General features: G+C 43.4%; 1 long non-coding RNA gene across 2 annotated transcripts in view; it reads right to left on the bottom strand.

Moving 5' to 3' along the window:
* LOC114674471 (uncharacterized) overlaps positions 1–26,105 on the bottom strand; it is a 125,618-nt gene that overhangs the window by 95,703 nt on the left and 3,810 nt on the right. Inside the window, exon 2 of one of the 2 annotated variants that reach the window (XR_013411994.1) lies at positions 25,172–25,305. The exons of the other annotated variant lie outside the window; for it this stretch is intronic. This is a non-coding gene — a long non-coding RNA (uncharacterized LOC114674471). The remainder of the gene's footprint in view (positions 1–25,171; positions 25,306–26,105) is intronic. 2 annotated transcript variants of the gene reach the window in all.

Here is a 26,105-nt window from a genome sequence, read left to right as displayed (position 1 = left end):
CCTTTATGGAATGTATAACAAACAGTTGAATAAGAAGACAAAAGTCTTCAAGTAACCAAAATGATAAAGTAAAAGAACAACGGTTCTATAATCAAGACTATGGAAAATTGTTTTAGACAAGGGTAGTGATGTTTGACATACTGGGACATAAAGAGAAGCCTGGAATCAGAATGATCAATGTAATTAGAACAGCAGGGGCTGTGGTGCAGAAAAAGGTTTGCAGGAACTAGAAGATGGCAGGGCAGCTGGAGCTAAGTGAGAAAGACAGAAGAAAGGACCCAAGAGAGTTTGGGGAGAAAAGTCGGAGCCAAATCCCACAGGACACTGAAGAAGTATCAACAGGTGTTTCACACTCGAGAAACAATTAAGGGGGACAAACTGATCTCATCCTCACTTTTGAAAGATCAATCTGACCATTCTGTAGAGAATGGGTTTGGGCAAGCACTAGAATGAAAACAAGGAAGTCGGGTGGGAGATTATGGCCGTAGATAATCCAGGCAAGAGATAATACTGGTGACTTTGTGTAAGGCGATACCAAGCACATGCAGAGGCATGGATGAGCTTTGGAAGTAGAGTCAGTAGGACTTACTGATGGATGGGAAGGAGACAAGGGAAAGGGAGGGATCAAAGATAACTCCTCCCAGGAGGTTGAGGCTGCAGTGAGTCTTGATTGCACCACAGCACTCTGGTCTGGGCAACAGAGCAAGACGCTGTCTATTTAAAAAAAAAAGTAACTCCTGGGGCTTTGGCTTAAGCAGTTGGAATAATGAATGCTGTTTTCTAAGATGATGAAAATCATGGGACAAACGGGTTAGCAGAGGAGAGGAGTTGGGAAGTCAAACTCTCCATGACAGACATAATCTTTGAGATTCTTGAGAGACAACCAAATAAGAATGCCAAGTAAACTCCCTGGAGCCCAAAGGAGAGGTCTGCTACAGAGATTGAAAAGGGAAGGTTACCAACATAAAGATCAGTGGTTCTTTTCTTTCTTTTCTTTTCTTTTCTCTTTTAAGAGACAGGATCTCACTCTGTTGCCCAGGCTGGAGTGCAGTGGCACAATCATAGCTCACTGTAGCCTCGAACTCATAAGCTCAAATGATCCTCCTACCTCAGCCTCCCAAGTAGCTGGGACTACAGTCATACACCACCACGCCTGGCTAATTTATCCTTTATTTTTTATAGATATGGGGTCTTGCTATGTTGACCAGGCTGGACTTGAACTCCTGGCCTCAAGTGATCGTCCCACCTCAGCCTCCCAAAATGCAGGTGTGAGCCACCACATGCAACCATAAATCAATGATTCTTGATCCTGGCCACTCAATAAATTACCTACAGAGCTTTTTAAAAACTACTGCTGCCCCACATGGACGAAATTGGAGGTTATTATCTTCAGTGAAACAACCCAGGCACAGAAAGTCAAATGTTGCACATTCTCACTCTAAGCAGGTGCTAAAAAAAAAAAAAATGTACACACGGATGTGGAAAGTGAAATTACACACCATGGAGACTCGGAAGGGTGAAAGCTAAGGTGGGGGGGTGGATGATGAGAAATTGCTTAACGACAACAATGTTCATTGGGTTATAACGACCCTAAAAGCCCTGACTGGACCACTATGCAACCTACGCATGTAACAAAATTGCACATGTGCCCAAAAATTTATTTTTAAATTTTTAAAATTTCACCTTCAATTTTAGATTTGGGGGGTACATGTACTGCTCTTCTACGTGGGTATATTGCATGATGCTGAGGCTTGGGGTGTGATACATCCTATTACCCAAGTAGTGGGCACAGTACCTACCAGTTAGTTTTTCTACCCTTGACCCCTTCTTTCCACCCCCCAAGTAGTCTCCAGTATCTATTGTTGCCATCTTTACATCTATGAACACATTTATTTAGCTCCCACTTGTGAGTGAGAACATGCAGTCTTTGGTCTTCTGTTCTTGCGTTAATTCACTTAGGATAATGGCCTCCAGCTGTATCCACGTTGCTGCAAAGGACGTGATTTTGTTTGTTTGTATGGCTGCACAGTACTCCATGGTACATACATATTCTTCATTCAGTCCACCATCGATGGGCACCTACATTGATTCCATGACTTTGCTCTTGTGAATAGTGCTGTGATGAACCCACGAGTGTATGTGTGTTTTTGATAGAACAATTTATTTTCCTTTGGGTATATACCCAGTAATGAGATTGCTGGGTCGAATGGTAGTTCTGTCTTAAGTTCTTTGAGAAATCTCCAAACTGCTTTCCATGGTGGCTGAACTAACTTACTTACTTACATTAACTAACTTACATTAATTAACATTCTCTTTTCTCCACAGCCTCACCAACATCTATTATCTTTTCACTTTTAACAAAAGCCATTCCGACTGGTGTGAGCTGTTAATTGGTTTCTCACTGTGGTTTTGATTTGTATTTCTCTGATGATTAGAAATGTTGAGCATTTTTTTATGTTTGTTGACTGCTTGTATGTCTGTTTTGTTTTGTTTTAGATAGGGTTTCGCTCTTGTTGCCCAGGCTGGAGTGCAATGGCGTAATCTTGGCTCACTGCAACCTCTGCCCCCTGGGTTCAAACGATTCTCCTGCCTCAGCCTCCCAAGTAGCTGGGATTACAGGCACGTGCCAACACGTCTGGCTAATTTTTGTATTTTTAGTGGAGATGGGGGTTTCACGATGTTGGCCAGGCTGGTCTTGAACTCCTGACCTCAGGTGATCTGCCCGCCTCTTTAAGAAGTGTCTGTTCATGTCTTTTGCCCACTTTTTAATGGGGTCGTTTTTTTTTTGCTGGTTGAACTGTTTAAGTTCCATATTACACTTCTTTTGGATGCATAGTTTGTTAATATTTTCTCCTGTTCTCCAGGTTGTCTTTTTACTCTGTTGACAGTTTCTTTTCCTGTGCAGAAGCTCTTTCACTTAATTAGATCCCATTTGTCAATTTTTGTTTTTGTTGCAAATCACTTTTGAGGACTTAGCCATAAATTATTTCCCAAGACCAATGTCCAAAATGGTGTTTCCTAGATTTTCTTCTGGAATTTTTAGTCTCAGGTATTACATGTAAGTCTTTAACCCATCTTGAGTTAATTTTGTGGTGATAGAGGTCCAATTTTATTCTTTTGCATATGGCTAGCCAGTTATCCCAACACCATTTACTGAATAGAGTGTCCTTTCTCGATTGTTTATTTTTGTCAACTTTATCAAAGGTCAGTTGGTTGTAAATGTGTGGCTTTATTTCTGGGTTCTCTCTTCTGTTCTATTGGTCTACGTTTCTATTTTCATACCACTTCCATGCTGTTTTTGTAACTGTAGCCTTAGAGTATAGTTTCAGTCCTGGACTATGATACCTTCAGCTTTGTTCTTTTTGCTAAGGATTGCTTTGGCTATTGGGGCTTTTTTTTTTTTTTTTTTTTTTTTTTTTTTTTTTTTGGCTCCATGTGAGCTATAGAATAGTTTCTTCTAATTCTGTGAAGAATGGCTTTGATAGTTTGATAGAAATAACATTGAATCCATAGACTGTTTTGGGCAGTATGGCCATTTTAACAATATTGATTCTTCCAGTCCGTGAGCATGGAATGTTTTTCCATTTGTGTGTCATTTATGGTTTCTTTCAGCAGTATTTTGTAGTTCTCCTTGTAGAGATCTTTCTCTTCCTTGGTTAGAGGTATTCCCAGACAGATAGGTTATTTTTTGTGTGGTCATTATAAATGCGGTTGCATTCTTGATTTGGATCTCAGCTTGATCATTATTGATGTGTAGAAATGCTACTGATGTTTGCACATTGATTTTCGTATCCTGAAACTTTACTGAGGTCGTTTATCCATCCTAGGAGCCTTTTGGTAGAGACTTTAGGATTTTCTAGATATAGAATTATATCATCAGGGAAGAGACATAATTTGACATATTCTTTCCCTGTTTGGATTACTTTTTCTTTCTCTTGCCTGATTGCTCTGGTTAGGATTTCCAGTACTGTTGTTATTGGAAAGTGGTCCCAATCCATATCCCAAGAGAGGGTTTTTGGATCTTGTGCAAGAAAAAACTCAGGGCAACTGCATAATGAAAGCAAATTTATCAGGAAAGTGAAAAAAGAAAAGAATGGCTACTCCATAGGCAGAACAGCCCTGGGGGCTGCTGGTTGCCCATTTTTATGGTTATTATCTTGATGCTAAACAACGGGTGGATTATTCATGCCTCCCCTTTTTAGACCATATAGGGTAACTTCCTCACATTGCCATAGAATTTGTAAACTGTCATGGCGCTGTTGGGAGTGTAGCAGTGAGGACAATCAGAGGTCACCCTCGTGGGCATCTTGGTTTTGGTGGGTTTTAGCTGACTTCTTTGCTGCAACCTGTTTTATCAGCAAGGTCTTTATGATCTGTTATTTTGTGCCAACCTCATATCTCATCCTGTGACTTAAATGCCTTAACTGTCTGGGAATGCAGCCCAGTTGGTCTCTCAGCCTCATTCTACCCAGCTCCTATTTAAGATGGAGTTACTCTGGTTCAAACACCTCTGACACTACATTGAGTAGGAGCAGTGAGAGTGTTGGCCCATAAATTTGTACAAATAAATGTTCATACTGTTCTGTGAAAAATAATAATAATAATAACAATTTGCACCCACCAAAAAAGTGCTGCTGCCTAAGCAAATCAACCATTAATAAACTAGAATTTCTGCACGTGGAACCCAGGCATCGGATCTAAGAAACGCTTACATGTGGAGATTGGGGAAAAGAGGAGGATCAAGCAAAAGAAGATTGGAAAGAAGTGGACAATGATGGAGGAAGGAAACCAGGATATGTAGCTCCTGGAAGCTGAGAGAGGGCTGTTTTAAAAGGGAGATAAGATACTCCTGCACAAGGATTTTGTGAGCACTGAAAGAATGCATGCATATGGAAGCACTTTGTAAGCTGTTAATTGATGAACAAATACTACATGAAGTATTACTATCATCTTAAGGAAAAAAATCCTTCTCCCCTAGTACAACATCTGTGTGCTTAGAGAAAGAACTTAGAAAAGCGCTGGGAGGGGGGTCCATCCCCAGCACTTACACTTATGAGAATTAAGCAAAACTCTTTACAGTTATGAGGCTTAAACAAATTAATGTTCATTATGCTTAACTCAATGCCTAGTACATCATCATCATCACTATGTAATAATAATAATGATGATAGCTAATACATAGTGCTTCCTATGTGTTAGGCAATGTTCTAAGTGCTTTATATCTATTCAGGTAGCATTCAAGAATGATGAGCTATTGTTGTTTCTTTTGTTATTATTACTAATTCCAAATGGTTTGGTTTACTTGGTGGGCATTAAGGGAGGTTATAGATGCTGGTTTGGCATTCCAGAGCCACTACTGTTCTGATGTGAGGTTAATGATGTCCCCTGAGACCTCTCTGGAAGTAGCAGAGAAAGTGGGGAGGGGGCTTCCCTAGAACAGAGACCCACAGGTCTCCAGAACTGTGTGTCAGTTCTAGGGCCACCCGGCAGACAGCAGAACTGTCCTATGGGAGGGCTGTGTCCCACTGTGATAACTGAATTCCTTCATGTAGGCTGTGCTTTAGGCCTGTTCAGAGCTATATGTGAAGGCGTCTGGACATGATGAGAACTTTATCTGGGTTCTTCAACTCAACTATTATTTACTGACCACTCATAGGCACCAGTGTATCTAAGCCTGTCATTGACTTTGAGAAGTAGAGATGGTTATCCCCATTTTCCAGGTCAGGAAGCTGAGGCTTACAGAGACTAAATAACTTGCCCAAATTCACACAGCCAGTTAGCATCAGAGCCAGGACTGAAACTGGAATACCCTAAACTCAAGTTCTGACTTCTTCATCTCCCATGCATGTCACTTTTTTTTTTTTTTTTTTTTTTTTTACCAAGTTTTGAGGAGGTAGGGCTATGGCCAAATTTTAAAAACCAAAACCAAGACCTAGAAAGACTTCACCTTCAATATGCTAGCAGGGGAAGGGAAATGGGCAAAGAACATAGGTAATTTGCAGAAGAGGCACACAAACACCAAAAATAAAAAGCAAATAAACGCAAACACACATTTTAAACATTTTAAACATTTAAACATTTTAAACACACATTTTAAAAATATACACACATCATTTTAAGCCCACCAGATTCATTTTTTAAATGTATAAAAGTCAGAAAATAACAAGCCTTGGAAAGGATGTGGGTAACACAACCCCAAGATACTATTGTAGATTTGTGCAATGACCACAGAGAGCAAGGTAATTGTATCTAAAAATGTTTAAGAAATGCTCACTCCTGAATCGTTTGAACCCAAGAAGTGGAGGTTGCAGTGAGCCAAGATCACGCCACTGCACTCCAGCCTAAGCCACAGAGCAAGACTCTGTCTCAAAAAAAGAAATGCTCACTCCCTACAACCCAGCAATTCCACTCTAAGTAGAGTCCACAGAGAAACTTCTCTCACTTGTGTGCAAGGAGAAATATACAAGGATATTTCCATCAGTAACAGGAAACAGGAAACAATTTAAATGTCCAATATTAGAGAATGGATACATAAAAAGAGGTAAATTCATACTACATACTGTCTAGCAGTTCAAGTGAATAGACTAGATCAAAATATACCATATATGAATAGATCTGAAATAGGCAGACTTGATGGGAAAACGCAGGTTTGCAGAACGATGCATGGAATATGATATCATTGACTAAGAGAAGTGATTTGTAGGAAAAGTATAGGTCCTTGAACTAGCACAGAGTGAAGAGGGGATATATTTAGGGCCAGAGGATCTGTGGTTCAAACTTCTCGACATGTTTGTTTCAAAACTCTCCTCATTTTTTTCCAACTCCCTCCTCACCACTGTCTCCCCCTCCCTCCCTTCCTCCTTTCTTCTCTTAGAATCTCCTAATCTAGGTTCCATGAGTGGGTTTCAGAGGAACTGTAAATCCCCTAACATTTTAAGTAAAAAATTGTATTTATGAATATTTTTCTGGGGAATGGGTCCATGTCTTTCATCAGATTCTCAGAGAGGTTACAGACCCCTAAGATTAAAATTCACAGAAAAAAATGTTCAGAGCATAAATGTAGCTTTATGCAGTTTCACTGGTCTATCATGCCTTGGGAGTAGGAGTTATTTCTCATCAGAAGGAAAAAAAAAAACAAAAAAACAAGAGAGAGAAAATGTGAAGTGATTTGTTCTGACCCTGTTTCCACTCGTCCTGTGCCCTAGGAGAAAATGCCCTGCCTTAAGAAATAGAAACATCTCCATCCTTCCCGGCCTGCCGGGCCGCTCATCCATCATCTCAGGCAGGCTCTGGGCAAATGCAGCCAGCTTCCTTTTCTGCCATTCATGACCCTTTCCATCAGATGTCGGGGTCTGACTCTGGCCAGCGTGTTGACAATTATGAAGATTTTTCTAACCCAGCCCAACAGCCTCAGCACCATCAGAACACTCCAGCTAAGGAAACTACAAGAGATCAGGAAGGGATAAACAGTTTTACAAAGGATGTCCCAGTAGAGTATCCAAATTCATAGGTCCAAGCACAACAACAAGGAGTCCCCAGGGCCTGAGGATGCTGGGATTGAATTAGGCTCCTCCACCATCTAGAGTTGTGGGATGCCATAGTTCTCTGCTCTAAACTCACAGGTGCTCTGGGGAGACCAGTGAGATGAAAGCTATCAATGCACACATCTTGGGGCAGCTGATGGTCAGCCACATGGCTCTGCTGATCCTGACTGGCTTGCTCTCATGTCCAGGTGTCAGCTGGCTATCCAGGCACCTGGACGGGCCTCTGCGGGGCAGCTGGGCTGCTTCAGCTCTCCTGCAAGTGTCTCTCATGCTCCAGCACACAAGTCTGGGCATGTTCTCACGGTGATGTCAGAGGGACAAGAGACAGCAAGTGCCAGCATGTAAGCCTATTTCAAGGCTCTGTTTGCATCACATCTGCGAATACCACATTGGCCAAAGCAAGTCACAGGACCCAGCCTGGAGTCATGGACAGGTCTTGATGCCCTGCCTACAGTGAGAAAGTATGGCAAGCCAAGTGAGAATCTGCAATATTTTTTAAATAATTTCACCTTTTATTTTAGTTTCAGGGGGTACATTTGCAGTCTTGTTGTGTTAGTACATTTCATGATGCTGAGGGTTGTGGTATGCTCGATCCCATCACCCAGGTAGTGAGCATAGTACTCAATAGTTTTTTAACGCCTCCCCCCATCTCTTCCTCCCCACTCTAGTAGCCTGCAGTGTCTGTTGTTCCCATCTTTATGTCCATGAGTACCCAACATTTAGCTTCCGCTTATAAGTGAGAACATGTAGTCTTTGGTTTTCTATTCTTGCATTAATTCGCTTAGGATAATGGCCTCCAGTAGTATCCATGTTGCTGCAAACGAAATGATTGGGTTCTTTATTTATGGCTGTGTAGTATTCCATGGTGTATATACACCGCAATTTCTTTATCCAATCCACCACGATGGGCACCTAGGCTGATTCCATGTCTTTGCTATTGTGGATAGCGCTGCAATCAACATGTGAGTCCATGTGCCTTTTTGATAGAATGATGTGTTTTCTTTTGGATATATACCCAGTTATGGGATTGCTGGGTCAAATGGTAGTTCTAAGTTCATTGAGAAATCTCCAAACTACTTTCTACAGTGGCTGAACTAGTTTACATTCCCAACAACAGTGTATAAACAAGAACCTGCATTTTGAGGTCAAGCTCTGCTTCTTACCAGCTACACTGATGTCTTTTAAGTTCTCTGAGCAAATAAGACACTACTTTTCATCTATCTGATTAGTGAAGTTTTTTTTAATGTAATAATACACAGTGCATAATAAGGCAAAGAAGCAGGCACTCAATATGCTCTTGGTGGGATTTTATTCTATTTTCTACAGCAACTGAATCATACTTATCATGGTGGATTGCAAAAATACCCCCTAATTCTTCTCATCTTTGTAGGCACTCCCCTTTACAATGTTACTTAGCAGCTCCTACCTCCATGAATTTGGGTTAGTCATGGGCCTTGCTTAGGCCAAGGAGAGAACGGGAAATGTAATGCAACAGAGGCTTGAACATTGGAATTGCCTCCTTTGCTGTGCTTGGAAGCCTGAGGCCACCATATGAATGAGCCCAAGCCAGCCTGCTATAGAATGAGAGGCCACGTGGAGGAAAACTGAGGTGCCTCAGCTGACCTTAGAAGCATGAGCAAGCCCAGTTAAGATCAGCCAAGCCTGGTCTAGAACAGAAAAGCCAACCACCTGAGCCCACCCCTAGTTGCCAAATCCCAGAATTATGCATGAGCTAGTAAAAGATGCCAATTCATTATATCACATCCTCATTAAGGTCGGTGTCTTTCATAAGCAGAGCTGTGATGTAGCTTCATTTGACAAATATTTATTAAGCCTATTATTATATGCTAGGATTGTCTAAGCACTGATTAAATAAAATGTAAAAAATGAAAAACTGTTTCTGCCCTCACGAAGCTTACATTCTAGAGGTAAGAGACAGAATATTGTTTTGGTTTTTTTTTTGAGACAGGGTCTTGCATTGTCACCCAGGCTGGAGTGCAATGGCGCAATCATAGCTCACTGCAGCCTCAACCTCCCAGGCTCAGGCAATTTTCCCCACTCAGCCTCCTAAGTAGCTGGGACTGCAAGCCCACTCCACTGTGCCAGCTGATTTTTTATTTGTTTGTGGTAAAGATGAGGTCTTGCTGTGTTTCCCAGGCTGGTCTCCAACTCCTGGGCTCAAACAGTCCTCCCACTTCAACCTCCCAAAGTGCTGGAATGACAGGTGTGAGCCACCATGCCCAACCATAGAATTTTTTTATTTTTTTAATTACTAAGTGTAACAGATTGAACAAGAGTGATGAGTTGCTCTGGAGAAAAAGAGTAACACTATGTATAACACTATGATCCAGGAACCTTTCAAATGAGGGTGGAGAGTGTTGAGAGGGGTTGTAATAGTAAATGAGAAGGCCAGATAAAACCTCTATAAGGAGCTGACTGAGTGAAGATCTGAAGCAGGTGAGGGAATGAGCCTCACTGATATCTGGGGAGGAGTCTTCCAGGGCGAGGGAATAGCAAGAACAGTTTCTGAGGATGGGCTGGGGCCAAGAAGTGTACAGGATTCAAAGACAGAGAAGTAAAAGGGGGGCCTGATTGCATCGGGTCATGTGGCGACTCTAAGGAATCTTTTGTAAATTCTTGTATAGATCTAATATTTTAACCACGTGAGTGGTTTATAATTTTAAAAAAACATACATAGATCAAAAACAGGCTGGGCGCAGTGGCTCACGCCTATGATATCAGCACTTTGGGAGGCCAAGGTGGGTGGATCACCTGAGGTCAGGAGTTCGAGACCAGCCTGGGCAACATGGTGAAGCCCCCGTCTTTACTAAAAGTACAAAAATTAGCCAGGCGTGGTGGTGCGTGCCTGTAATCCCAGCTACTCAGGAGGCTGAGGCAGGAGAATCACTTCAACCCGGGAGGCGGAGGTTGCGGTGAGCTGAGATCACATCATTGCACTCCAGCCTGGGTGTCAGAGAGAGACTCTGTCTCAAAAATACACACGTGTGTGTGTGTGTGTGTGTGTGTGTGTGTGTGTGTGTGTGTGTGTGTGTATGTGTGTGTGAGAGAGAGAAAAAAAAACAAATAGCAATCCTGAGCTGCACCCACGGATTGCAGTATTAGTGCACTCTACATGAATTTTATTATAATCCTTGGCCCCATATTCATAGAGCTTGCCAGAGACAGCAAGAGAGAGATGTCATTTTTGGGCACAAGCTGCCCTCTGCTGTTCACATTTGGATTAACAGCCACCGTTATCACCTGAATAAGCAAACGCTGTCCTAGTGGAAAACAGATAACCAGTTATCAGGACACCCCGTCTTCCTTGCCAGTAAGTTTAACTATCTCCAGAAGCTCTTAAAAAACAATATAAGAGGAAAGGATATCTCCCAAATCTTCATCATTCATTTCTATCCAATATTACACTATCTTTTTTTTCTTTTCTCTCTCTCTTTCTTTGTCTTGTTTTGGTCCAGTCCTGTCCTGTCCTGTCCTGTCTTGTCTTGTCCTGTCTTGTCTTTCTGATGGGTCTTGCTGTCTCACTCAGGCCGGAGTGCAGTGGCATGATCATACCTCACAGAAGCCTCAAACTCCCAGGCTCAAGTGATCCTCCTGCTTTAAACTTCCAGGTGGCTGGGACTACAGGTGCACACCACCCTGCCTGGCTAATTTTTTTATTTTTTGTAGACAGGGTCTCACTATATTGCCCAGGCTGGTCTTGAACTCCTGGGCTCAAGGGATCCTCCTGCCTCAGCCTCCCAAAGTGCTGAGATTACAGTCATAAGCAACCAGCCCTGGCCTCTCTCTCTCTCTCTCTCTCTCTCTCTCTCTCTCTCTCTATATATATATATATATATATATATATATATATATATAGACACACACACACACACACACATATATATATACACTTTTTTTTTTTTTTGAGACGGAGTCTCACTCTGTCGCCCGGGCTGGAATGCAGTGGTGTGATCTCGGCTCACTGCAACCTCCACCTACCAGGTTCAAGGGATTCTCCTGCCTCAGCCTCCTGAGTACCTGGGATTACAGGTACCCACCACCATGCCCAGCTAATTTTTTGTATTTTTAGTAGAGATGGGTTTCACTATGTTGGCCAGGCTGGTCTCAAATGCCTGACCTCATGATCCACCTGCCTCGGCCTCCTGAAGTGCTGGGATAACAGGCGTGAGCCACCACACCCGGCCTTATTTTTTAAAGATTTCTTTTAAAAGCAGTTTTAGGGTCATAGCAACACTATGAGGAAGGCAGACAGATTTCCCATACACCCCCTTCCCCTACCCATGCATAGCCTCCCCCATGATCAACATCCTCCACCAGAGCGGTACAATTGTTACAACTGAGGCACCTACACTGATGCGTCATTATCACCAAAGTCCCTAATTTACATTAGGGTTCACACTTGACGTTGCATATTCTGTGGGTCTGGACAAAGGTATAATGTCATGTATCCACCATTACAGTATCACACAGAGTATTTTCACAGCCCTAAACTTCTGTGTTCCGCCTATTCATCCCTACCCACCCACCCCTAAACCTTGGCAATCACTAACCTTTTCATTGTCTCCATGGTTTTGCCTGAAAATCTGAAAAGGCTGCATACTGTATTATTCCAACTATATGACCTCCTGGAAAAGGCAAAACTGTTTAAAGATCTAAAATATTCACCCACTTGTTCATTTGATGTTCTGCAAATGCCTGTCAGGTGAGCTATGTGGGCAGTGTTAGCCCTTTTTGCAGATGAGAGAACTGAAACTTTGGAAACTTGTAGAACTTGCATTTAGTCTCATTAGCCAGTGCATGGTAAAACCAGGATGACAGTCAGAACGTCCCAACTCAGCTGGGTGCAGTGGCTCACGCCTGTAACCCCAACACTTTGGGAAGCCAAGGTGGCAGGATCGCTTGAGGCCAGGAGCTCGAGACCAGCCTGGGAAATACGGGGAGTCCCCCATCTCAACAACAACAAAAACATTTAATTAGCTGGGCATGGTAATGCACACCTGTAGTCCCAGCTACTCAGGAGGATGAGGCTGGAGGATTGCTTAAGCATCGAGTCTGCAGTGAGCTATGATTGCATCACTGCATTCTGGCCTGGGTGACAGAGCAAGACCCTGCCTCTTAAAAAAATAAAATATGTCCAGGCACGATGGCTCACACCTGTAATCCCAATTCTTTGGGAGGCCAAGGCAGGTGGATACTAAAAATGCAAAAATTAGCCAGGCATGGGGGCACACACCTGTAATCCCAGCTACTCGGGAGGCTGAGGCAGGAGAATGGCTTGAATTTGGAAGGTGGAGGTTGCAATGAGCCAAGATCACACCACTGCATTCCCGTCTGGACAAAAGAGTGAGACTCTATCTCAACAACAAAAAATAAATAAATAAGAACCTTCCAACCCACTTCGGTACAACTGAAGTGCAAAAAGGGTAGATTTGCTCAACATCACACAAATTTTAAGCAACAAATCCAAGATAAAAAGCCATGAGTTTTCATCACTCTTACCACAGACATGTCCAAGGAGAAGCCCAAGTAAAGACCCAGGGAGGAGATGGCCATCTACAAGTCAAGGACAGAGACCTCAGAATCAGCCCTGCCAATACCTCGATCTCAGGCTTCTAGCCTCCAGAATTGTGAAAAAATACATTTCTATTGTTTAAGTCATCCAATTTGTAGTACTTTGTTATAGCAAATGACTACAAAGGGTCTCCTCTTCTTGATAATGATATGATCATGATGATATTAGAAAAGTCATACAAATGGGCCGGGCGCGGTGGCTCAAGCCTGTAATCCCAGCACTTTGGGAGGCCGAGACGGGCGGATCACGAGGTCAGGAGATCGAGACCATCCTGGCTAACACGGTGAAACCCCATCTCTACTAAAAAATACAAAAAACTAGCCGGGTGAGGTGGCGGGTGCCTGTAGTCCCAGCTACTCGGGAGACTGAGGCAGGAGAATGGCGTGAACCCGGGAGGCGGAGCTTGCAGTGAGCTGAGATCCGGCCACTGCACTCCAGCCTGGGCGACAGAGTGAGACTCCGTCTCAAAAAAAAAAAAAAAAAGAAAAGTCATACAAATGAAGTGAACAGAGCAAACAGTAATTACAGGCAGAACAGCATATGCGCCAGCCAGTTCCACCTCGGCGGAAGCTCCGGGAAGTTGTTCAGAAGGCTTTTGAACAGTGGACTGAGTTTAAGAGTGAATGTGGGCTTAGGGTGTAAATTCAAGGGATTGGGCTGCTGCTGGGAGCTCAGGGCATTCTTGGCTACTGCAGCCCTACTTTACCTTTCATTGGCATGGTCATAACTTAGGTAGAAAATGTTGATTATTTAATCATGTTGCCTTACTTTTTGGCCTGATAACCATTGATCAGTGGAAAGAAACACCTGCACAAGTCAAAGCAGGGCTCATTCCTTGGACGGTTTGTGAATTGGCTTACTAGCACTCAGACAGCTTACTGCCTTGTTTGCTTTCTTTATCCCTTGCTGTTACTGAGAAAGATTTGGCCTGATTAGAGAAATTAGGATATACAGAAGGAGTCAACAAACTGCATCAATAATCTCCAATTAAAAGACAAGGACTCAATATAAGGATAGACAAACCGATCAATGGAACAGAATAGAGTACGGGAATAGACCCACACATATTGAATCCACTTATTTTTCACAAAGGTACCAAGTCAATGCAATGGAGAAAGAGAATTTTTTAACAAAATGATGCTGGATTCGATATTCATATAGAAAAAATATAGAAGAACTTCTACCTCTACTTCACTTCATATATAAAAATGAACCCATGTTCTCAGGGTTTCCTGAGGGCTGTGTCATGGGCAAAAAATGTTTTTCAATACAAAACTTAAAGGCTGGGCATGGTGGCTCACGCCTGTAATCCCAACACTTTGGGAGGCCGAGGCTGGTGGATCACCTGAGGTCAGGAGTTCAAGACCAGCCTGGCCAACATGGTGAAACCCACCTCTACTAAAAATACAAAAACTAGTTGGGTGTTCTGGTGGGTGCCTATAATCCCAGCTACTCAGGAGGCTGAGGCAGGAGAATCACTTGAACCCAGGAAGTGGAGGTTGTAGTGAGCTGAGATCGTGCCACTGCACTCCAGGCTGGGTGACAGAGCGAGACTCCATCTCAAAAAAAAAAAAAAAAAAGTAATGAATATTAATTATTAATGGAACATTTACAGGGTTAGGTCCCACACTGTGATAAAAAGGCTCATGTACATTCTGTCATGTAACCCTAGGAGATGGGTGTTGGTACTGATTACATGGGAACATGAAGCTTAGTAAATTTAAGTTAGTGGCTCTCAGTGGCATGCTAATATCATCTTGGGAGATTTTATTTTTTAAAAAATTCTGATGATTGGGCTTCATCCCAAGCCTACTGGGTTAGAATCTCTGTGCATGGTGTCCAAGCATCTGTATTTTCTAAGTGCTCTCAGAGGTGACACTGATGTGCAACCAGGGCTGAGAACCAATGTGAATGTTAGACTGGAATTCAGGGCTTTACTGCCCCTTCATATACAGAAGATGATATACAGAAGAGCTAGGAGGGAAGTGCCACTATTTTTTTTTTTTTTTTTTTTTTTTTAGACAGGGTCTTGTTGTGTCACCCAGGTTGGAATGCAATGGTGTGATCTTGGCTCACTGTAATCTCTGCCTCCCAGGTTCAAGTGATTCTTCTGCCTCAGCCTTCCAAGTAGCTGGGATTATAGGTGTGTACCACCACACTCAGTTAATTTTTGTATTTTCAGTAGACACAGGGTTTTGCCATGTTGGCCAGGCTAGGCTCAAACTCCTGATCTCAGGTGATCTGCCTGCTTCAGCCCCCCAAAGTGCTGGGATTACAAGCATGAGCCACTGCACCCAGCCTACACTTTTAAACCATCAGATCTCATGAGAACTCACTCACTATCACAAGAACAGCTTTGGGGCTGGGCGTGGTGGCTCACGCCTGTACTCCCAACACTGGGAGGCTAAGGCAGGTGGATCATCTAAGGTCAGGAGTTCGAGACCAGCCTGGCCAACATGGTGAAACCCCGTCTCTACTAAAAATACAAAAAAAATTAGGCAGGCGTGGTGGTGGGCGCCTGTAATCCCAGCTACTCGGGAGGCTGAGGCAGAACAATTGCTTGAACCCAGGAGGTGGAGGTTGCAATGAGCCGAGATCGTGCCACTGCACTCCAGCCCAGGCGACAAGAGTGAAACTCCGTCTCAAAAAAAAGAGAACAGCTTTCGCAAAGCTGCCCCCATGATCCAATTACCTCCCATCAAGTCCCTCCCCCAACACGTGGGGATTACAATTTGAGACGAGATTTAGGTGGGGACACAGAGCCAAACCCTATCATCTAGTATTGAATTTGTTTTCAATTACTGATGAACATCTCAAGTATAAAACCGACTGGCACTGTTTCCTCTCCTCACTCCTTTCAGTACTTCCATCCTCATGTTGCTGCTTTCTCTTGTGGTCACTGAAACTCCTGAGCAGTGAGAGTCCAGACAGCTCAGAAACTGACCAATCAGAATGCAGCACAGAAACTGACCAATCAGAATGGATGCTGTACTTATCGCTGGAGCAGGATTGAGACGTTAACGTTTTGATCACTGGATCCTGAAGAGTGAGGATTCCAAGGGAGGGCAGCAGTGGGGAGCCATTCAGAGGGCTCAAGAAAGCAGCTGTTTTCCAACTGAAAGTAATGCCAGTGTCTGCCTGTGCCTTGATCTAAAAAATGGAAAATACCTATTATTTATTGAGAATTATGTGGCAGACACTGTGATACATACTTAATAAACATTATTTTATTCCATTTGGTCATTATTGAAAACATTTCCTTTTTTTTTTTTTTTTTTTTGAGACAGGGTCTCACTCTGCCACCTAGGCTGGAGTGCAGTGGTACAATCATAGCTCGCTGTGGCCTCAAACTCCTGGGCTCAAGCAATCTTCCCATGTCAGCCTCTTGTGTAGCTAGGACTACAGACATGCCCCACCACACCTGGGTAATTTTTTCGGGGGAAGGGAGCACTGACAGGGTCTCACTATGTTGCCCAGGCTGGTCTCGAACTCCTGACTGTGCCTCAGCCTCCCAAAGTTCTGGGATTACAGACATAAACCACCGTGCCCAGCCAGGTCTGAGTAATTTTTAAAGGTAACGTTAAGATGGTCTGCCTGTCAGACATCTATTTCATGTCTCTACTCAAGGATTGCTTCTTGCGTGTTGGGAGGAAAAGGAAGAAGCTAGCAGGCAGTCTGCAGTCCACACTGGGCTGCCCCCACCAGCTGTCGTGTGCCTGGCAGCGCTGCTTTCAGCCCCATTCATTTCCAACTCCAAGGGGGTTTGTCACTTTGCCGGTTGTTGCCACATTTCCATCCTGAAGTGGCAGCTCCAGTTGTGTTTCCCAGATAATTTCCAAGATGCTAATTGCCACCTGCTGATTTCCTGTAAACACTGTACTTTACACATGTGATTAATCAGAGAGCTGTGGACTGTTCCGAGGAAATGTGTGTGCATGTTTGTGTGTGCGTTTCATTACTGTGGTGGATTTAAATCACGGGCAATGTTTGCTCACAAAGCTGCATTAGCAAAACGGCAGGGAAAACAAAATTACAAAATACCATAAACTGCAAGTTCACAGACTGTATACACAACAACTCAAGTCAGCCCAACAATTCCCTGACTAAATTCTGGAACCAAACAGCAGGAAGGTAGCATCTCTAAAGGAGACTTTGAAGACTTTGAACCATTTCTTCTTCAGATTCAAGATCGACCTTGTGTCAGACCTCAGCTTTTCACTGCAAGTTACCTGCACCTTTAAACCTCCATCTCCTCATCTGTAAAAATGGATAATTTTTGAGTCACAGAAGATACCATGTAATATGTTTATTTGGTATATCACTCAGAATTGTGTGAGTTGCAAGTGACAGTAATTGAATTCAAAGTGACTTAAGCAAAACAAGGGAATATATTGGCTCAAAAACCTAGAGACAGGGGTCTAGTTTCAGGTGCAGTTGCATCTAGGAGCTCAAATAATGACTTCAAACTCTGTGGCACCCTCTGTTTTTTGATCTTGCCTCATTTTTTGAAGACTCTCCTTACAGCAACCTAGTAGACTTGCCAACAGGTCCAGAAATACATTTTATCTTCTCAGCAACCACTGTAAACTAGTGTAGATAGCATCTCACTTGGGAAATGACCCACTAGTGTAAGAGTTAAAGGAACATGAAAAGCAGCTTAAAGTCAAAGTCAGGTTTTTTTTGGAGAATAAACCTGAGAGGGGCTTCTGGCCAATTTCGGTCAGGAGTACTCTTACAGACTAAGGATGTTTAAGGATATAGAAAGTGGGGAGCTTATCGTAGGGTCACAATGTTTCTATGTGAGGGAAAGTATATTATGGGGTTGGAAGGTCTCTGGTTGGAGGTGAAGCTATCTTGGGGTTGGCATGTTTCTGGTTGGAGCAGGGTTTATCTTAGGGTTGAAATGTTTCTGGTTATGCTGACATTAGCCATTAGGCTGATGTTTTGGGGCTGGATTTAGGCAGTTTTGTTTGTTTGTTTGTTTTATTTTGTTTTTAATCAAGGGGAACTTAAAATGGTGGGGTTTGTCCAAGATGGCAACGCTCCTGCTCTGTCCACTAACCCATTCTCAGACCTCCTGATTTGGGTAGAGTTAATTGCCTGCTTGCTTACACCTACCCAAACTCCCAAGACATGCACAGAATCAGCCACATACATGAAGACACTGCCAGACCTCCAACCCCCAAACCAAACCAGATGGTTGTAGGGACAGCCTGGCACCATCTGATGGTGTTTGTAAGAGAAAAAAATATGGGGATTCCAACATCAGGATATGGATTTCACGACGGATACTCAACCTCCCATACAAACTTACGTGCTGAGTGACAAGAGGGAGACATTTACTCAACTCGGAAGTAACTGGTCAGCCCCTTTTACACATGCCTGTTTCACTCTTGGGCCAATAGTGGAAAATGGGTGGTTCACAGACCCAAATACAGGCACATCTGGCCAAGGTCACTATTTGCCTTTTTCTGTTTCTAAGCCTCCCCAAGCCTCTATGGCTATTTATTTATTTACTGAGATGGAATCTTGCTATTGCCCAGGCTGGAGTACAATGGTACGATTTCAGCTCACTGCAACATCCACCTCCTGGGTTCAAGTGATTCTCCTGCCTCAGCCTCCCGAGTAGCTGGGATTACAGACAAGTGCCACCACACCCAGCTAATTTTTGTATTTTTCATAGAGATAGGGTTTCATCATGTTGGCCAGGCTGGTTTCGAACTCCTGACCTTACGTGATCCACCCACCTCGGCCTCCCAAAGTGCTGGGATTACAGGTGTGAGCCACTGCGCTGGCCTCTATGGCATTTCTTATAGGAAATACTCATAGAATCCCAGCCTGAGATTCTGGTCTTGAAGTATAGAACCCATTGCTCTACCTAATCACACAGCCCCTTTTTCCCATCCTACTGGGGCAAGATCCTATCCCCTGATCCCTTCATTTCCATTGTTCCTCCTCTTCAACTTCTTCCCTAGTGGGAAGACAGTCATTAGTATAATACATGAAAGCTCTCCTGTGAGAGTTGACCAATATTAGCCATAGAAGTTTGATGGTCTTTGGGTACCCTGCTCTGAAAAAATGCAAGAACTCAGGGAAAAGTGGTCTTATCAAGACAGATAAAAAGAAGCAGGTGCAGATAAAGCCTGGAGCCCTTGTTAGAAAAGAATGGAGGGACAGAAATCAAGATGAAGGGAATTTCCTTGTGTCTACAAAAGGCAAACTCAGCCTGACAGGTAATGCACAGAACAAAGAGATATTGGCAGCAGCCTCTGCATTCTCAATCTATTCCCGACTAACAATGATGAGCATTAAGTCCTTTTGATAATTAAGTGATCTTACTTGCCTTATTTTCTAGTCATTGTAAGTTAAAATAACAGGGTTAGATGCAGCATAAAGTAATGGTTAAAAGCACAAACTCTTGAGTCAGGCCACCTGGATTTGAATCCAGGATCCTCTACTCAGCAGCTAGAACAACTAGGGCATGTTACTTCCCTTTGCTTTAATTTTCTTGTTAGTAAAAGGAAATATCGATAGCATCTACCTCCCAGTGTTGGCATGAGAAAGAAACTAGTTATTGCATATAAAATAGTCAAAACCACACCTGGCTCATAATGAATTAATTCAATACATATTAGCTATTAGACAAGCAGCAACCTGGACTTCCCCGCCTCCAGGGAAATTCCCTTGTCTACACGCACATGGTTGATTTGGTGAATCCCCCAAGAGGAACACTGGACCTCTCTAGGGACTCACAGAGGCAAAGTGGGAGCACCCAATAGAAGTGTGGCTTGCACATAAGGAGCTTTGATTTCCTTGCAAGCTGTTCCTTGCTTGTGCTTCATTTGATTTTTAAGATTTGGGTGTACATGTGCATGTTTGTTGCAAGGGTATTACATGCATAATGGTGTGGGCTGGGCTTCTAGTGTACCTATCACCTAAATACCAGCCATTGTACCTAACAGGTAATTTTTCAACCTTCCCCCCCGTCCCACCCTCCCCACTTTAGGAATCCCCAAAATCTATTCTCTCCATGTTTATGTCCAGGTGTAACCTTTATTTAGATCCCACTTATAAGTGAGAACATGCAGTATTTGATTTTCTGTTTAGTTCACCTAGGATAATTGCCTCCAGCTCCATCCATGTTGCTGCAAGGGATGTGATTTCATCCTTTTTATGGCTGCATAATATTCCATGTTGTAGATCTGCCACATTTTCTTTTCTTTTTTTGTTTGCTTTTCTTTTTTGAGACAGGGTCCCACTCCACCAGCCATCACAGCACCATCATAGCTCACTGCAGCCTCCACCTCCTGGGTTCAAGTGCTCCTCCCACCTCAGCCTCCCTAGAAGATGGGACTACAGGTGCATGCCACCACACCTGGCTAATTTTTTATTTTTATTTTTGTCATTATGTTGCTCAGGCTGGTCTTGGTCTCAAGCAATCCTCCTGACTCAGCCTCTCAAAGTGTTGGGAATACAGGTGTGGGCCACCGTGTCCAGCCCACCACATTTTCTGCCTGTCAACCACTGGCAGACACTTAGGTTCGTTCCATGACTTTGCCATTGAAAACAGCTGCATTTGATCTTCTGATTAAGAGGGATTTTCTTCTGTTTGACAGGGTTGCAGCAAGCTCTCCCAGGGCTTTACTCTGAAAATAGGGAAAGGCCTGCAGCATATTTTCCTTGTCCCAGGCTAAAATGACTTGGCACCATCAACTACAAGGGGTGAGCTGGATTGGTCACAGGAGGGCATACATGGACATCAGACTTTTCCAATAACTAGAAGCCTCATCACAAAGTAGGCAATGGGGTCAGTAACAGGTGTTCCCAGAACTCCAGAGACAAAGGCCAGCTAGAACCCAAAGGGCTATCCATGCATCCCAGACAAGAATACGGATTAGACCACAGGCTGGCTCAAGTAAATTTTGTCAACAGGTTTGCTTGCAGCTGTCTTGGCCAACGTTATCCTATCAAGGTAATCAAAGTTCTGGCATTTGCAACCTCTCTCCCTTCACCAACTACCCACTCAGATCACCCTGGTCCGTTGAATGTACTCTAGTCCCGCCCACCTCTAGAACTCCTCTTATCAATTCCTGCCCTTTCCTCAAGCTTAACTAAATTTCAGTCTCATCCATGAAGTTTGTTTTGACCATTTCCAAACCATCTGAACTGACAGCACTAATTGCCCAATACAATCATATGGAATTATATATGGTTTTATGAGACCTCATCTACTAGGGCCTTCAGGAAGAGTGAACATCCCTTGGTTTTACCTGTATAGCATCTTTTATCCCTTCTTCTAGTAGTAGCATTCACTCAATTTTTCTTTAGGAAAAAAAAAAAAACAAAAAACCCTTCCAAACTCTTGGACCAGGTGGCTCAGAAGGAGCTGGCCACACACCACAGCTCCAGAGTGGACACGTGACCCAGGCCTCACCAAGCAGGAATTCCCTCTCCTTGGTCACAGTGATTGGTTCAGGATGGGCACATGACCCAAGTCAACCCTATGAGGGTCAGCCCCAGGACATTTGCTGAAACTATTGGGGGTCCAGGCGAGTGTACTCTCTTTCAGAAGGCCAGCAGCTACTACATGGGGAGAACCTACTGAAAATAAGGGTGATTCAGGAAAAAGCAGAGCTGAAAATAGAGGGGAATCAATTGCCTGAGGACATCATCTGAGGACAGAGCAAGACACTGCCTCAAATTTTTTCCACTTTACTGTAACACTTTAAAGGGTCATGTCTTATGTATCTGCCTATCCCATTAGTGCCTGGCATGATGCCTTATAAAGAGGCATGTAGCTTAGTGAAGAAATCATTATTTGAAAATATTAATACTATGTCTGAAGTAGACACCAGTACACACATATCCAATCTTCTCATTTTTACTTTTCAATTTGTAACAAGCAGATCAGATTTGGCATAAAAGAAATGAGAAGGCTGGGCACAGTGGCTCACACCTGTAATCCCAGCACTTAGGGAAGCCAAGGTGGGTGAATCACTTGAGGCCAGAAGTTTGAGATCAGCTTGGCCAACACAGTGAAACCCTGTCTTTACTAAAAAAAAAAAAAAAAAATACAAAAATTATCTCAGCGTGGTGATACACACCTATAATCCCAGCTACTCGGGAGGCTGAGGCACAAGACTCTCTTGAACCTGAGAGGTGGAGACTGCAGTGAGTCAAGACTGCACCACTGTACCGCAGCTTGGGTGATGGAGTAAGAAAAGGAAGGGAGGGAGGGAGGGAGGGAGAGAGGGAGGGAGGGAGGGAGGGAGGAAGGGAGGGAGGGAGGAAAAGAAAATTTAAAAAAAGGAATGAGAAATAACTCGCCACGGTGGCTCATGCCTGTAACCCCAGCAGTTTGGGAGGCCAAGGTGGGCGGATCACTTGAGGTCAGGAGTTCGAGACCAGCCTGGCCAACATGATGAAACCTCATCTCTACTAAAAATACAAAAATTAGCTGGGCATGGTGGCGTGTGCCTGTAATCCCAGCTACTTGGGAGGCTGAGGTAGAATTACTTGAACCTGGGAGACAGAGGTTGCAATGAGCCAAGACTGTGCCACTGCACTACAGCCTGGATAACAGAGTGAAACTCTGTCTCAAAAAAAAAAAAAATGAAAAAAATGAAAAAAAAGAGAAGTAAAAGGCATTACTAAAAAATTCTCTATCTTGGAGTTTTTATTTTTTATTTTCTACCCAACATAGGCATAGATATAATTTCTTAGGACTTTAATGCATATTTAATGTTCACATTTACGGTGACCCTACATTAGATCCCACTGGCCGTCACCAAGTTATAGTTAATCAGCTTGCCGGCCAAAAGGCTGGTGGCTCAGCACCATGGACAGAGGAATCTGGTACAAAAGTTCGATCTGCGCCTACTTACAAAATAACAGCTGTGAGCTGTGATATATGATGTTCTACCAAGGAAAGATTAGTGTGAACATTCTTCTTGGCATTAAAGGAAGAGAGTGGCTCTGGGTTTGGATGAACTCAGAGGATTAAGGTCTTGAGAAAATAACCACTCCTTAAAGATACCTCTGAGTACCATGACTTGCTTCATTTACTGACCTATATATTGATCCACTACTTCTTCGACAATCTGCTCTTCTGTTCCCAAGACACCATTTTCATGCTGAACTAAATGTAAACACCTAGTTAGCAAATGTGGAGGACATCTGTTCTTTTTACATGTCCAGCATCTATAACCCTTTTTTCTTTTGCAAACCACCCTTCAAACGAATTAGCTGTCCTGAGTTTGCTCTTTGTTGTTGTTTTGAAGAAATAGAGTCTCTATCACCCAAACTGGAGTGTCGTGGTTCCCTCATGGCTCACTGCAGGCTCGACCTCCCGGGCTCAAGTTACTCTTCCACCTCAGCCTCTTGAGTAGCTAGGATTACAGGTGTGTGCCACCACACCTGCTTAACTTTTATCTTTGTAGAGATGAGGATCTCACTATATTGCCCAGGCTGGTCTTGACCTTCTGGCCTCAAGCAATCATCCCCCCTTAGCCTCTCAAAGTGCTGAGATTACAGGAATGAGCCACCACGCCTGGCCCAAATTAGCTGTTTCTTTAAATGGTATTAAGGAATTGTTGATACAATTGTGAAGGGCTTATGATGATATTGAAGCTATGTTTAAAATAAGAGTTCCTGGCCAGGCAGAGTGGCTCACACCTGTAATCCCAGCACTTTGGGAGGCTGAGGCAATCGGATCACTTGAGGCCAGGAGTTCAGGACCAGCCTGGCCAACAAGGTGAAATCCGTCTCTATTAAAAGACAAAAAGTTAGCTTGGAGTGGTGATGCACGCTTGTACTCCCAGTTACTCGGGAGGCTGAAGCAGGAGAATCACTTGAACCTGCGAGGTGGAGGCTGCAGTGAGCTGAGATCACATCACTGCACTCCAGCCTAGGCGACAGAGCAAGACCGTCCCAAAAAAAAAAAAAAAAAAGTTCCTGTCTTTACACAATACATTCTGACAGTTTCAAATAAAATAATATCATGTCCAGAATTTGCTTCAAAATAATCCAGGATCAGAGCAGGCAAGACAAGATTGGCCATGAATTGCTCATTGTTAAAGCTGGAGGACAGAAACGTGAGGATTCTATTTTATGTTCAAAATTTTCCATTAAATATATACATATGCAAATATATATACACACATACATATGCATATATATGAGGCTCTGTGCGCGCACTTGTGCGTGTTACTGAGATGCTACCAAAAAATTGTAACAATAATTCCTGAACAACTTATGATCCTGCACCTGAGCAATAATAAAGAGCAAGCCTGATTCCCTCTGCTCCCTGAGGAGCTTTCAGGAGGCAAGGTTCTAAACGCCCCATGCAGACCTGAGATTTTTCTCTTGCTCAAGTCCACGTGATGGAGCAGGAAGTTCAGATGTCCAGGGATGATCACTTTTGCAAGATGTCTCAGGACAGCAATTTCTAAGAAATGAAACCTTTTCATGCACTTTTCCCTGACAAGCAGCTGGGAGCAGGGGCTGGGCCAAGCGTAAGTGAAAGCACACCTGATTGTGGTCATGGGCCCCAGGTCAATACATAAAGTCCAGGTGAGAACCAAAGCAACAGCAGCAAAATATTAAATACGAAATGGGCTGGATAACTAGAGGGAGCCAAGATATAATGCCAAGCACATTACGATGGAGAAAATGTAAAATACAAAGATGACAGAAAGGTATAAACGGAAGACACAACTAAGTATTCCTCTAGGGAGCCTTTTGGGGGACTTTTCATGCAGCAGCCACATCAGGACAAATGAGGTGCCAGAAGAAAGACTGGTGGATAAAATGACTATAAAACTGCTTCCAAAACTGTGAAACCATGCGCACATGGGAGGAATTGCTTAGAGGCTACATATCACAGATGAGGTTGAGTGCTTACTATGCATAAGGTACTTTATAAGCTCCCAGTACACAGTGGTTAAAAACATAAAATGTCCTGCCTCATTGAGCTAACATTATAGTGAGGCAAATTGATGTAACTGTCAATTATTTAAAAGTGTGATAACTTCACCTAAAAATACTACCAGCTTCTCTTTACAAATCAGAAGATCTAGGCCAGGCGCAGGGGCTCACTCCTGTAATCCCACCACTTAGGGAGGTCAAGGCAGGCTGGTCACTTGAGCTCAGGAGTTTCACACCCTGTCTCTGCAAAAAGAATATAAAAATTAGCCAGGTAGTGGCACGTGTCTGCAGTCCCAACTGCAGTGACCTATGATTGCACCACTGCACTCTAGCCTAAGTGACAGAGCAAGATTCCTTCTCAAAATATTAATTATCAGAAGATCTGCAAGGCTTGGTCTGTATTCCTGCATGGCAACAAGAGGCTGGAACTAGTGGCTGCTTCCTTTACAGGAAATGTGGCCTGTAGCTCACCACCCTCCCCACCATTCCCTATTGTATTATACTCTGCCTTACTTCACTCTGTTATCTGCCTGAGCTCTGCAAGCTTTCAAGTTTGTGACTCCTGCTCCCTCATGTCCCCAAGTTGTGATACTTGCCTCTCCTAAAACCACCAAATAGCCCAAGGAGAATGTAAAGGACCCCACTCTTATTTGAATCTGAATCCTGGGTTACCATTTAATCTGATGTAACCTTGGGCAGTGACATCACCTTGCTGAAGTCTCAATGCCCTAAACTCTAAAATGGAGGCAATCATATCTGGTTTATAGGATTTTTGTGAGGACTAGGCTTTGCCTAATTAGCTCTTACTCCTCCTTTGGATCTCACCCCTAGCACTGCTTCTTAAAAAAAACCTTTCCAGACCTCCCAAATAGATCAAATCCCTCTGACAGACACAGGTTGTCAGCACCATGTCTCTTCTTGGTGGCACCCATCTCCCTTAGAATTATACATCAGTTGGTGGATTACTTGCTCAATTCCTGCCTCTCCCACCAGTCTGAAAACTCACTAATGGGAGGGGAATCCTGCTTTTGCTCCCTACCTAC

This window comes from Macaca mulatta, chromosome 20, assembly GCF_049350105.2.
Source record: "Macaca mulatta isolate MMU2019108-1 chromosome 20, T2T-MMU8v2.0, whole genome shotgun sequence".
In the NCBI taxonomy this organism is placed as follows: domain Eukaryota; kingdom Metazoa; phylum Chordata; class Mammalia; order Primates; family Cercopithecidae; genus Macaca; species Macaca mulatta.
The sequence above is the reverse complement of the archived record's forward strand: the minus strand, read 5'-3'. Positions and strand labels throughout refer to the sequence as shown.